This window comes from Manacus vitellinus, unplaced genomic scaffold, assembly GCF_001715985.3.
Source record: "Manacus vitellinus isolate BGI_N305 unplaced genomic scaffold, ASM171598v3 scaffold_75_pilon, whole genome shotgun sequence".
In the NCBI taxonomy this organism is placed as follows: Eukaryota; Metazoa; Chordata; class Aves; order Passeriformes; family Pipridae; genus Manacus; species Manacus vitellinus.
The window spans coordinates 2,064,513-2,076,782 of record NW_021940789.1 but is presented as its reverse complement, the minus strand read 5'-3'; the positions used below and the strand labels follow the sequence as shown (position 1 = coordinate 2,076,782).

The following is a 12,270-nucleotide window of genomic DNA, read 5'->3' as shown; positions in this document are numbered from 1 at the left end:
TCATCTGGCTCCAAGGTGAAACCCGCTGCTGGCCCACACTGAGCCCATCAGTGATGGTGGGAGCAGCCATAATAAGAAGGAAAAACAGTTATTAATTAATAGTTGATAATGAAGAAGGAAAAACAGTTCTTGCACAGAAGCAATTGGCAGTCAGAGTAAAGAGGAGTGAGAGTGTGTGAGAAACAGCCCTCCAGAGCCCAGCGCCAGCGGGGAAGGAGGTGCTTCATGTGCTGGGTCTGAGGTTCCCCCGCAGCCCGCGGTGCAGAGCGCGGTGAGGCAGCTGTGCCCCTGCAGCCCATGGAGGTCAGGGGGGGTGCAGAGATCCCCCCGCAGCCCGGGAGGAGCCCCACGGAGCAGGGGATGCCCAAAGGAAGCTGTGACAACGCCGGAGCAGGTTCGCTGGCAGGACTTGAGGCGCCGTGGAGGACCCAGACTGGAGCTCCTGTTCCTGAAGGACTGAGCCCGTGGAAGGACCCGCGCTGGGGAGGGGACAGTGTGAGGAGTCCTGTCCCGGAGCGGGAGGAGCGGCGGGGACAGCGTGTGACGGACTGACCCTGCACCGCCTGGGGCAGGAAGGAGAGAATCGGGAATACAGCTGAGTCCAGGAGGCGGGGAGATGTTTTAGGATTTGGTTTCATTTCTCATTACCCTACTCTCGATTTCTCTGGCGATAAATTAAACCGATTCCCCCAGCCGGGACTTGTTGGCCCGTGCCGGGTGAGGGATCTCTCCTGCCCTGCTCTCGCCCCACGAGCCTTTCGTTCTGTTTTCTTTCTCCTGCCCGGCCGAGGAAGGCGGTGATGGAGCGGCTTCGGGAGTACCCGGACGGGATGAAGCCTCCACAGTCAAACACCCCGCGAGAGCCCCATGGCCGGGCCGGTCCTGGGGCCGCAGCGACGGCCCGACAGGGCCCCGCCCGGGCGGTGACGCCACTGCCGGCGCCGCGCGCTGTTCCGGCGCGGGCGGGAGCGCGGGCCCGCTGCCATGTCCGCTGCGGGCCCCGGGCCCGGCTCCGGAGCCGCCTCTCGGTAAGAGCCCGCTCGGGCCCGGGCGCGCAGCCCCGGCGCTGCTCCCCGGCTCGGGCCGGGACCGGCGGGCCGGGGCCGCCGGCCCCCGGAGGCGCGGGGCGCGGGGGCCGCCGCGTGTGGTCGGTCTGTGCCTCTGCCCCGGCGGAGCGCGGCCGAGGGGCCGGGGCAGGGCCGGTGGCGCGGGCTGGACGCGGGCTCGCCGCCCCGAGCCCGGCGGGGTGTGCCCGGAGCCGGGCGGAGGGGCGGGGGCACTGCCCGGCTGCCGGGGCTCGCTCGGCGCGGAGGAGCGGCCGTAGGGGCCGGGGATCGGAGGGGCCCGGGACGTGCCAGGGCTCCGGGGCGGCCTCACCGGGCACGGCTCACCCGCACCGCCCTGGGGTGGGCTCGGCCGCTCGCGCTGTGCGGGTGAGCCCAAGAGGATGTTTGGGTTGGGCAGTGCCATGGTTAGTTGGGCTTCGCAAGCGAGGTCGGATCCACATCGGCTCTGCTGGATGCTCCTGGCTCTGGGAATGCTGTGCAGAGTTGCTGGAGCTTTTGTGTGCAGCCAGCTCCAGCACAGAATGCCTTGTTAGTTTGGTTGCTATACTGCACGTTGTGGCCGAATGGTTTTGCAGACTAGAGGTAGTCCTTCATGGAACATAGCTGTAGCAATTCTGATGGAACATCGTACAAAAGAGTCGTGGTGGACTTGGCTTTCAGTATGGAGCTAGCTCTGCTTCTGTGATGCACTCAATCTGTAGTGTAGTAACCTCTAACTGATAATTAAAAGTCAAGATACTGATTAAGATAAGATTTTTATGATTATCATTATCTGCCACTTGTTTGTTTTCCTTCAGTTTTGTCTGTTGTGGATTATCTTAAACTCCTGAAGCTGAATAAGATATGGTTTGTTGAGAATCACAATTCACATGCCTCAGGTCACTGGCTTCATAATAAGCTACCCTTAAAAAAGTATGAAGATAGTGGTTTCCTCAACCTACAGACCTGTTGGGCTGAACCTATGCTGTTTGGAGATTTTCCTTTTCACCTCATGGTGCAATCCTTCTTACTTGCTCACTTTTGCTCTCCAGTTTTTGTGCCTCAAGGGTACCTGCAGGTACTGTCTCCCTGCTCTGTGTTTGAAAGCTCACTGACCTTGAAGTCCTGCAGTTTCCAAGCCATTGCAATTCCTGCACAGTGTCTGCAGCTTTTGTATTCCCCTCAGCTCTTCCTGCAGCCTCAGCAGCAGTTACAGCACCTGGGTGACTGTGTATTGTTGGGTTGTGCAACAGGTGTGATAGAAAAATTGTTGCTTTTCAATCGTTTGGATGAAAAGCTGTCACAGATGTGTGCAGGAGATGTAGTAATTCCTGAGTTATTGGTGACTTTGGAAGGATTTGTAACTTCTCAAAACTTTGCCCGTGTAAATATCCAGATGTTGGATGAATTTTGAGTTGAATATGTCAGAGGACACTTTATAAATGGGTTTCCTTGTGTTGCGTGAATGGGTTTGAGCCCCTCTACTGCAGATTAACCTACCATTTTTAAGTTCTGTGTACTGAAGGGTGGTTATAGATGGCTAAACATAAAACTAGATAAAATATACTGAAATATTTTATTGAATGAAAAGTCGGGCAAGTAGTGTGTTCCTGTGTGCAAGTCATGCTGTACATGGAGGCACTGAAGGCAGATAGTATGTCTCTGGGACAGGAGTAACCCCATGCCTGGACTCTCAGTTAGCAGGGGTAGGATTATTTTTTTCCCTCCCCACATATCTCTTCTCTGTTTTCCCTGAAAGCTGCTCTTAGGAAATGGATGTTTGATAAAACTTGTGTTGGGTCTGCAAAACCCTGTGGTTGGAAAAGGAGCTGTCAGAATGGAGATGTGCAGAAACTTCTGAGCCTGAAATAGAATTGTGACGGGACTTAACAAATATTCTTTCACCAAGCAGCATCTACAGACCACCCACCTCCAGAGAGCATCTTGCAGGAGCTCCAGAGTGGTTTTGTCCCCTATGCCATGACCAGTGGCACTCACTGGTTAGTTAGGAAGGTCTTTTTCAGCTTTTTCTTGCTTCGTCTTATTTATAATTTATTCTCTTTCTTTCACCCTAATTTGTCTGGAATTTTTTTCCTTTATTTGGTTAAAGGGCAGCAAATCAGCTTCTCTTCTACAATGTTCTCTGGTGGCCCCTCTCTAGCAGTGATTCTGGGATTTAGGTCACATGGATGCTGTGACTGGAGGCACTCTAGTACCTGAGGGGAGTAACTTCAAATCCTTTATCCTTGCGGCCACCTCCAAAGTGTCAGGGAAGGTGGTGCTACAGAGGCTCAGCTCTCCTCCTGATGCCTTATGTAGCCTGATGTTCAGGAGGGTGCTGTGACAGCAGGGCCTCTTCAAGGTATGGGGTCACTGTGATTCACACCAGTCGCTGCCCTGTCTTTTCCAGGTTGTCACCACTCAGTCCTGTAACTGAACAAGCCTACTGGAAAACAAGCCTTGTATTTCAAAAAATAATGTAGGATTGAGATGGAGCTGACTGGGAGCTCTTTCCATCTCTTAAATAAACTTCTATTTGGGTTAAAGGTGTGGCTAGCTTAATTTCAGAGGTGATGGAACAGTTCAGTTCTGCAGAACATGGGTCTCTCCTGAGCTGAGACTTGACCATGGAGCTATTCTTGCATCCCAGGAGCTTCATTCTGTGTCTTGAAATGTGTGTTTGTGTTTGAATACTGACAGTGCTGTTTCTCTTAGGGTCATCAGCTGGAACATCACTTAAAGCGTGTGGCAGCTTTAAACCTTGGGTGATGGTTTCTATTTCTGTACAGATTGTCCTATCATGTGTAATTCAATTTCTGAGATTTTACAGATCAGTCTCATACTAATGTCTTTTCTGTGACAGTTTTTTTTTCCTATTCTGTTTGAAAGAGCTTAAGAAATTCTTCCTTAAATATGACCAATTTAAGATGATTGGGGTAGAAGAATGCATATTCAGGACCAAGTTCACTTTAAAAAGCAGGTGATTAATTATTCTTCAGAGCAGAAAAGAACGTAGCAGCTGTTTTCAAAACCACATGGAAATATTCTGTGGGTTTCTGTTCTTCAGATTCCCTCATGCTGCTCTTTTGGTAAAGGCATAATTGTTCTCATCTACCCATTGGGGAGAACACTGTCACAGAATACAACCCTGATGTTTCAGGGCTTTGAAATTTCACATACAAGTCTGGTCCCGTTTGCAATATGTCTGTTCTTTGTTCCATACCTTTAAAATAGCTCTTGAAATTTCAGAAGCTGTTGCCTTGATTATTCTGTGTGTTTTAAATCCCCATTTCCTGTCGATCCAGAACTTTTGGGGTATAGGAAGGGGAGCTGGCCTTTCTAGAAGATAAAGGGATTAAAAAATTACGGGGGCCCTCTTTTTCTTCGTTAGCTTGGCTGGTATTCTGGAGAACTACAAAAACACATGAGATTTAATTTTTCTTTTTCTACTTTTTTTGTGGTATGTGTGGGTGTGCGGGAGTTTGTTTGGTTGTTTTGTAGGGTTGTTTTTGGGTTTGTTTTTGTTTGTTTGTTTGTTTGTTTTTGTTTTGTTGTATTTTTTTCTTATCCAGTAGTTCGCTCACATGCCAAGCCTTAAAAAATAAAAGTTGTTATGAAATACTCACTCTTACCTGACCTGAGGAAAGCCCAAAAGTCCCCACGAGTCAATGGTAGCACTACTGCAGGCAGTTTACAAGGTAGCAAAAGTAATTATAGTAATTCAGTGAATTATTAATCTGTGCGATAGCCATCCAACACCTAAAGAATTATGCCGAATAAAAACCAGCACCAAGTTGTCATGTCAGTTTCTCTTATGAATGAAATTACTTTTTTGTGGCTGAGGTTATAAAAAAACCAAAGACAGTTGGTCTTTACTGAGAGTGTTAATTCTTGCTGAACTACTGGCAGAGTCCAGTGTATGTCATGCAGCTTCTTTCTCCAATGAGGGAAGTAAAAAGCAGACTAGTGTTTGGCAGACTAGGCCTAAGTCAGAGATGACAGCCCTTTGGGAAAGGTCTTGATATTGACAGGTTTTGGAGCTAAGAGGTGGCAGAAAATACTGTGGGCTGTTCTTTCCCAAAGGTTACCTGGTATGCATGGTGAGCAAGAAGACACTCATTCCTTGTACTGTTGCTCAGCCTGAAGGTGTATGTCACCCTCTGGTTCTGCCCAAACTTCAGTCTGTTCCTCACCGGCCCAGAGCCCCCTGGGGATGGGCCCTTGCTCGCAGGTGACAGAGCCCTGAGGGCTGTGGAAGTGGTTTGTTCTGCGCTCCTTTCTTGTCCCAGTTGTCAAAAAACCTGGTTGTTAAGTTCATGGAGTGTCGAGTTAAACACACTTTGATTACCACTGCAGGAGTTGACATAATGTGATTCACCTTGCAACTGGTGTCAGCTGAAATGAAAACACACAATTTTATTGCTGGCCACAGTTCAACTAATCACAGACCTGTTAGGAAAGCAATGACCAGGTCATTCTTCTGCCTGCATTCATCTTACGCTCCAGATTTTCTGCAGTCAGCAGGCACTCCAGGACACACAGCACTGGTTTTGCTGGGATTTATTTGTTATCTGGTTAGGGATTAATTTTCAATGCTAATGTCTGAAGAAAATGTATTTATAACAATGAAAATATCTTCATGATCTTGTTTGTTTTCTCTTGGAACCACAGTTACACATACCAGAAGGTCTGAGGACCTGTTTATATGATGCCTTAAACAGTGTAGGTCATTTTCTTTCTTATTTTTTGTATTTGTTTTTTAAGTGTTGACAAGAGTAAAATGTATGCTGTGGAAAGGTGCAGATACAAAGTTTGAGTCTTTTCAGGTGCCCATGGTTGTGTGAACCCTGAAGTCTGATGCTTTTCTTTAGCTCACCTCCTCGTTTTCTTTTCTCCTTAAAAACTGTAAGTCAGGAACTGCAGTAAGTTTAAAAAGCAAGCAAACAAGAAAACACTCCCCCATCTCAAACTCCCCCCCCTCCTTCTTTTGTTTGTTTGGCTCTCTGTCAGGCCTTGTTGACTGTTTGGTTGCTCTTTGCAATAGGTGCAGTTGCCATTTGGCTGAATCTGGTAAAATAGTCTGAGAGACACCCTGTGATCAGGAACACTCAAACATGGCTGCAGAAATGTCAGACCTTTCCTGCCATGTTTCCTTTTCTGTATCTTTGGTGTGTGTCGTCCCATTCTTTCAGGGCCTTCCAATGATTTTTTTGTGCATGTGGCAGAAGTTAACACACATTTGGGATTACTGCATCCCTGGGAGTGTCCAAGGCAAGGTTGAATGGGGCTTGGAGCAACTTGGTTTAGTGGAAGGTGTCCCTGCCTGTGACAGTGGAATGAGATGGTCTTTAAGGTCTCCCCAAGCCAAACCATTCTAAGATTTGGTTACCCTGTGGTAGTGCTGCTTCTGAATGAACCTAGAGGTTCACTACTTGTAGTAGCAAGTAGTAATCCATTTTGGGTTACTCAGTGCACTGCTTTTCTGTGATTGGAAGACTTGGAAGAATGCAGGAAGCAGAAAGTCTCTTTCTTTATAGTAAAGAAGAAGTTTCAAGTAGGATATTCCAAAGACTGAAAGCTTATGTCACCACAGTTTTTTTATCTAGAAGTATAATTTTGTTTTCTGGAGGAGAGGGTTGTTAATTGACTGAGTCATTGTGTTTAGAAGTTAATATATTTGAGTACTCTTGAACTGTAAATATTTTATGTGGGCTAAATATAAAGAGTTACATAATGACTAAGCTGGCAGTTAGATAATTCAAATAAATAATAGCATGAAAGACAAAAAAAGGAAATGAGAAAAGACGGAATGCAAACAGGGAAGAGAAAGGAAATATGAATGTATCTTTTACTGTGAAGGTTTTGTCATCCTGGCCTCTGTGTGGAAACTTTGTGCTATTTCTGTGCATTTGAATGTAGCTTTATTGCCGATTGTCCTGGTCTGGAGCATAGGTAAGCAAGGAGCACTCACAGTAAATAAAATAACAGCACCTTCTTTTTTATAAAAAATAACACACAGCGTAGTCGGGATAACTCAGAGACCTTTTGCTTGCATGTGAGTTGGTCGCCGGTAGCACGTTAGTTATGGTTCATACTGAAGAGGACATGAACTAACATGAAAGAAAAAGAGAATTGGAAGAAATGGGACCTTTAGGGTAGATTTCAAAAAAAGGTCTTTGGCCATTATTCGGGCAGAATTGTACCCAGTGGAGGAGATGGTGCTGCTATTGTGAGGTATTAATTCTTGTTTGAAACTTGGCTGACCTACCATGAATAGAGAAGGAAAATGATTTTGTCAGCGAGTTGTAGCAAGAAATGAATCATTTACCGTCTAAATCTGCCTCTGTTTGAGACCTTACGTGATTGTAAATTTGGGGGTTGTTACATTCCAAGTAGGATGTGTTTGTTCTTGGTTTGTAATTTGTGGCACAGTAGTGCAACTAGTTTTAGGTATTGTAGTCATAGCAGTTATTTGATGGTGACCACGGGGAGTAACCCCAAGGTTGTGCTGTCTGTACTGGGAGAAGAGTCTCGGGGAGATGATGGAAGGAGGCTTTCCTGGGCTGTGGAGATGCTACTGTACAGGAATAGACAGGGCCACTGTGAGTGAAGGGGTTTATAAATGGGAACAGCATTACAGATACAGGAGAAGAGAAGCGCTATTGAGTTTGCATGTGTGGAAATCCTAGACCTTAAATGTATTATTGGGGTTGTATTGGCAACCCCTGGGTCAAGGCAGTGACAGCAATCAGGACCTATTAACTGAGATCAGAGAAACTGCACATTTGGGGTAGTTCTAGAGGAAGATTCCAACTGCCTGGACAAAGACCAGTTCTCTGCCTCCTCAGGAGGCAAGGCAGAGAGTAATGCACTCAGTAAATGACTGCTTCCTACAGCAACCCAGTTTAAACGGTCAAGAGAAGTTCCTTTTTGGAGTGTTGTGGTTCATAGGACCAACAAGAGTTGGTTCGATGAACTTTAAGCTAGTATTGGGTTGGCTTGTAGCAACCAGAGTACAATTAGATATAGCTGATTAGAAAGGGACAGCAGCCAAAATAAATCCAGCATATGGATATTCAATTTCAAGAAATCAAAATACCTAAAAATGAAACAAGTAGTTTAAAAATCTCCCAAATCTTGAAAAGATATATCCAGAAAATAAGCAGCCTACAGGGAACTTGGAGGCTGTTTAAAAAATTGTGTCAGAAGACAAGATATACTGTTTGAAAGCAAACAAATTGGTGTATGTATCCCCTCCAATAACCCTGCATAGCTCAATGGGAAAACTAAAAAGCCATCATGGGGAAGAGATGAGCATTTAAGAAAAGGAAAGTGTGGCAGGTGAGAGCAGGAAAACATGTACCATGGCAGGTAAAATGAGAATTAAAAAGGGTGAAAAAGAAGTTGAAGAGCACCTTGGACAGCAGGCTCAAACCAGTAGTAATAGATTCTCCGAATTCATCAAGAGCAGGAATCCAGGTAGTGATTATGTGGGACTGCTCAGTGGTCAAGGGTGGTGGAAGGGACACCTATGGTGTAATGGAGAAGCTCAGTTAATTCCTTGTTCTCACTGTTAGAGCTAAAGGTGGGCTTTAGAGGACATCCAGGGAACACCATACAGATGACTGACTTTCACAGCAGTAAGATTGGTAAAGTTATGAAGGACAAAACCACTGCTTACTGGAAAGTACAGAGTCAGTATGGCTTCTGTGCAGGGAAATTCCACCTTGTTAATGGCCTGGAATTCTGTGAGTGCATGGGTAGATGGAAGCTACAGGTATAATCAGATTTTCAGAAGACATTTGACAAAGTTGTATTAAAAAGCCAGGTTTCCCCAGGCTTGGAGAAGAGGTGCTCTATCAATAGAAGCTGCTGAAAGCAGAGATTTGGACTGCAGGGCACCTCACGAGATGCTCACAGAAGGTGGGTGGCTCAGGATCTTGCCCACTGTGGTTTCGAAAATGTGCAGTGGTGGACATTTCATCACCCCTGTGTGACACTATTGCAGTGCAGACCTCTCACAAGGTAAATAAATTTTTCCTCATGTTGCCCTGGAGTTTTCCTTGTTGTAAGAGACTGTTACCTCTTTCTCTAGTCTCTTGAGTCTGGCTGTGTCTTTTCTGTACCTTTTTTTAGTCTAGCTTGGGACAAGCCTTCCTTGCTGCCGGGACTCACAGCTGACTCACATTGTACTTGTCCACCAGGACTTTTCAGGTTCTTTTCTGCATAGCTGCGGCCTCTCAGTTTGTTCCCAGCCTGTCCTGTGGGGTTGCCCCATCCCTAGGGCAGCACACAACTCTTGCCCTTGTTGAATGAACTTCCTTGGTTCCTGCCAGCCCGTTCTTCTCCCAAGTCATAGTCCATCTGAATTACAGCTCTGCTTTCCAGGCTTCTGGACTTCACCTCCCAGTTTGGTCTTATCCACAGAATTTTTTTTTTGGAAGGAACCTTCTGTACTGTTGCACTTGTCATGATGAAGATGTTAATTCTGTGTCCACTCTCATCTCTTGTGGGTAGCTTTTTGTTACCAGCTGCTAGTTAAATTGTAGACCTGCAGTCTCAGTCCTTTGAACCTGGCAGTCCACGCCATTTTCCTGTGGAGAGCAGTCTGTCCATAGTTTATACCTTCCCAGTATGGCTGCAAGCGCGCCAAAGGACTCTGCATTACTGAAAGGAGACACAGAAGATTTAAAGCTCCTTATTCCACAGAGCAAATAATTTCATCAGAGAGGGCAGTCAGATTGGCCAGGCACTGTTTGCCTCGTTTGTTACCAGTCTCTTGCTTGACCTTCACGTGTGTGTGAATGGTCTCTGTGGGGATTTGCTCCACAGTCCCCTGAGACGCTGGGAGGAGACAGACAAGTCTGACTGGCCTCTTTCTCCCTTATTTCCTGTCTTGAAGTGACATTTGCCCTTTTCTAGTCATAAGTCACCTCCCAGATTGATACGGCCTTTCTAAAATGATAAGAAGCAGATCCTTCTCCTGTTTGGTTTTACAGAGTTGTGTGTGTCCAGTTTTCTTAAGGCAGTCTCTAACTTCATCTTTCTCTGCTGTTGTTAGTGTCTGGGAGCAGCAGGGTCACCTGGTCATGAGGGCAGGTACCCAGGGTCAGGCAGGTGGATCCCCAGGAGGCAGCTTTGTGGTCAAACTGGGAAGTCACGTCTGTAGCTCAGGCGGGGGCCAAAGGGGAGAGCTGCAGCTTAAAGAGAAACCTTTGCTGATGCCTCCAGTAGAGCTTTCTGGAAAAGCTGTCCCCAAGGTCACCAGCTGTACTGTCTTGGCCCTGAGCCCAGGTAACCAAACCCCTAGGAGGGGGTATATTTGCTGGGGGTCCTGACAGGTGACACTTTCTCCCTCCAAGCTCTGCTGTGAGGCACAAGGACTTGGGAGGCCTCAGCAGACCTTGATAGTAAAGCCTGAAGCAAGGAAGACATTGAATGCCTCAGCCCTTCCTGTGTCCTTGATCACTGGTTGCCTGCCTGCTCAGCATCCAACCAGCAGTTTTCTTGGCCTGTTGCTGCCAGTGTGCTCACAGGAGCACTAATGTCCTTCTTCTTGTACTTTGGATCCCCAGCCAGATTTGAGCCAGCCAAGATTTTGATCTCTGCATGCTTCAGCAGTTCTGGTGAAGTCCTCATAGGTACCTAATCTTTGCTTGAACTCCCAGATTCTTCATTTTTGATCTTAGTCAGAAGTTCTCTGTCCAGTCAAACTGTCCTCCTTCTGCATCTGCTCATTTTCCTGCCTGGTGGGGTGGACTGTCCTTGAGGATCAGCCATTGCTTCTCCAGGCCCCCCCCAGCACCATACAAATCAGATCAGTCTTCTGAACAAACTGGGAGCAGGCTGGTTTTGTTACTTGTCATCTTCATTTCTCCTGGGACCTTGAACTCTTACCTTGTCTCATCACCACCTAAAAAAATGATCTTCAACGCATTGAGAAAACTGACTTTTGTTCCCCCCACCATGTTGCTCTCACAGTGGATGTTGGGGTGGTTAAAGTCCCTCTGAACTGGGGTCTGCAATCACAAGGTTTCTTCAGCTGTTTAGAGATGGCTTTATTCAGTTTTCAACATCCACAATATTCTACTTTCTTGGCTACCCTTATTCTGTCCATCATCCTGTAACAGAGCTGGTTTGTCTGAGCATTTTGTCACCTTGTCTTAGCTGTGCTGTCCCCTACTTGTTGGATCTTCCCTGACAAACCTAGTTAAAAGCCCTCTAACTCCATGAGCAAGTCCAGGGAGCAGAGGACAGGGCTCAGTGGTCACTGCAAAGGCTGGGGAAGAGACAGTACTCTTGATGTTGGCACTTAGACTAGGTTTGTCCAACATGTTCACCGGTGATCTGGGGGAATGAATGGCCAATGAAATATCTGAAGTTTACTCATGTTACTGAAGTTTTGAGTTGTAAAAAGCCACACCAAAGGCAAAAGGAGACCACCAGACTGAGTGATCCAGAAGTGACAGAAGAGCTTCAATGTAGATGAATTTATAAGAAATTAAGGTAATGAACATAAATACAGTTTAGATTGCTTTGCCTAAATTAAGGGTAATTCATGTAGGGAAAAGCAATCTAAATCCTTCCTACAGGAGACTGAACTCAGAATGGGCAGTTGTGACTCCAGGAGAACATGAGGGTATGATGGGTCACTGCAGTGATTGCTCAGTGTAAGCGGCAGCCAAACAAAACATCTGTGGTGTTGGTGGTGTTAGGAAGGGTATTGGAGACAACAGACTAAGACATCATTTTACTTCACTGTACTAAAGCTGTGGTTGCAGCCACATCTCGTCTATGATGTGGAACTGTGGTTGCTTTGTCTCAAGAGGGAGCAGAACAGTGACCATAGGGGATGAAGCAGATCCTTACCAAGAGAAGCTGAAGGCTGGGACCCTGATTTGGAGAGAGAACGTGATCAAGGTTCACAAAATCCTGAAGGCAGGGAATGTGCCTGCCCAAAGCCAAGATGTTCACCCAGTTCTGCTGTACCAGGACTGAAAAAGCCCTTGGAAACCTGATGGAGGTGGTGTGCTGGTTTAAGATTTAACCAGCAGGGGAAATGAACTCAACTCAAAGGAGAGATTATAAGTCAGAATAACAATTTATTAAAATAATACAGTAAGTACAATCATACAAACAAGCAATTGGTCTTAACCCACAAAACCCAAATGTATAACCCAGCACCCTGGGGCATGAACAAAGTGGTGTTCCTTGGGCCCCCCCC

At 46.6% G+C, this 12,270-nt stretch overlaps 1 protein-coding gene across 3 annotated transcripts in view; it reads left to right on the top strand.

The window, feature by feature from the left end:
* The first annotated feature begins 950 nt into the window (after positions 1-950).
* The window catches only part of EYA3 (EYA transcriptional coactivator and phosphatase 3), a 56,719-nt gene continuing 45,399 nt past the window's right edge, over positions 951-12,270 (top strand). For all 3 annotated transcript variants that reach the window (XM_018084748.2, XM_008931382.3, XM_008931374.3), the window contains exon 1: positions 951-1,028. The gene's annotated coding sequence lies outside the window, so the exon portion shown is untranslated. The remainder of the gene's footprint in view (positions 1,029-12,270) is intronic.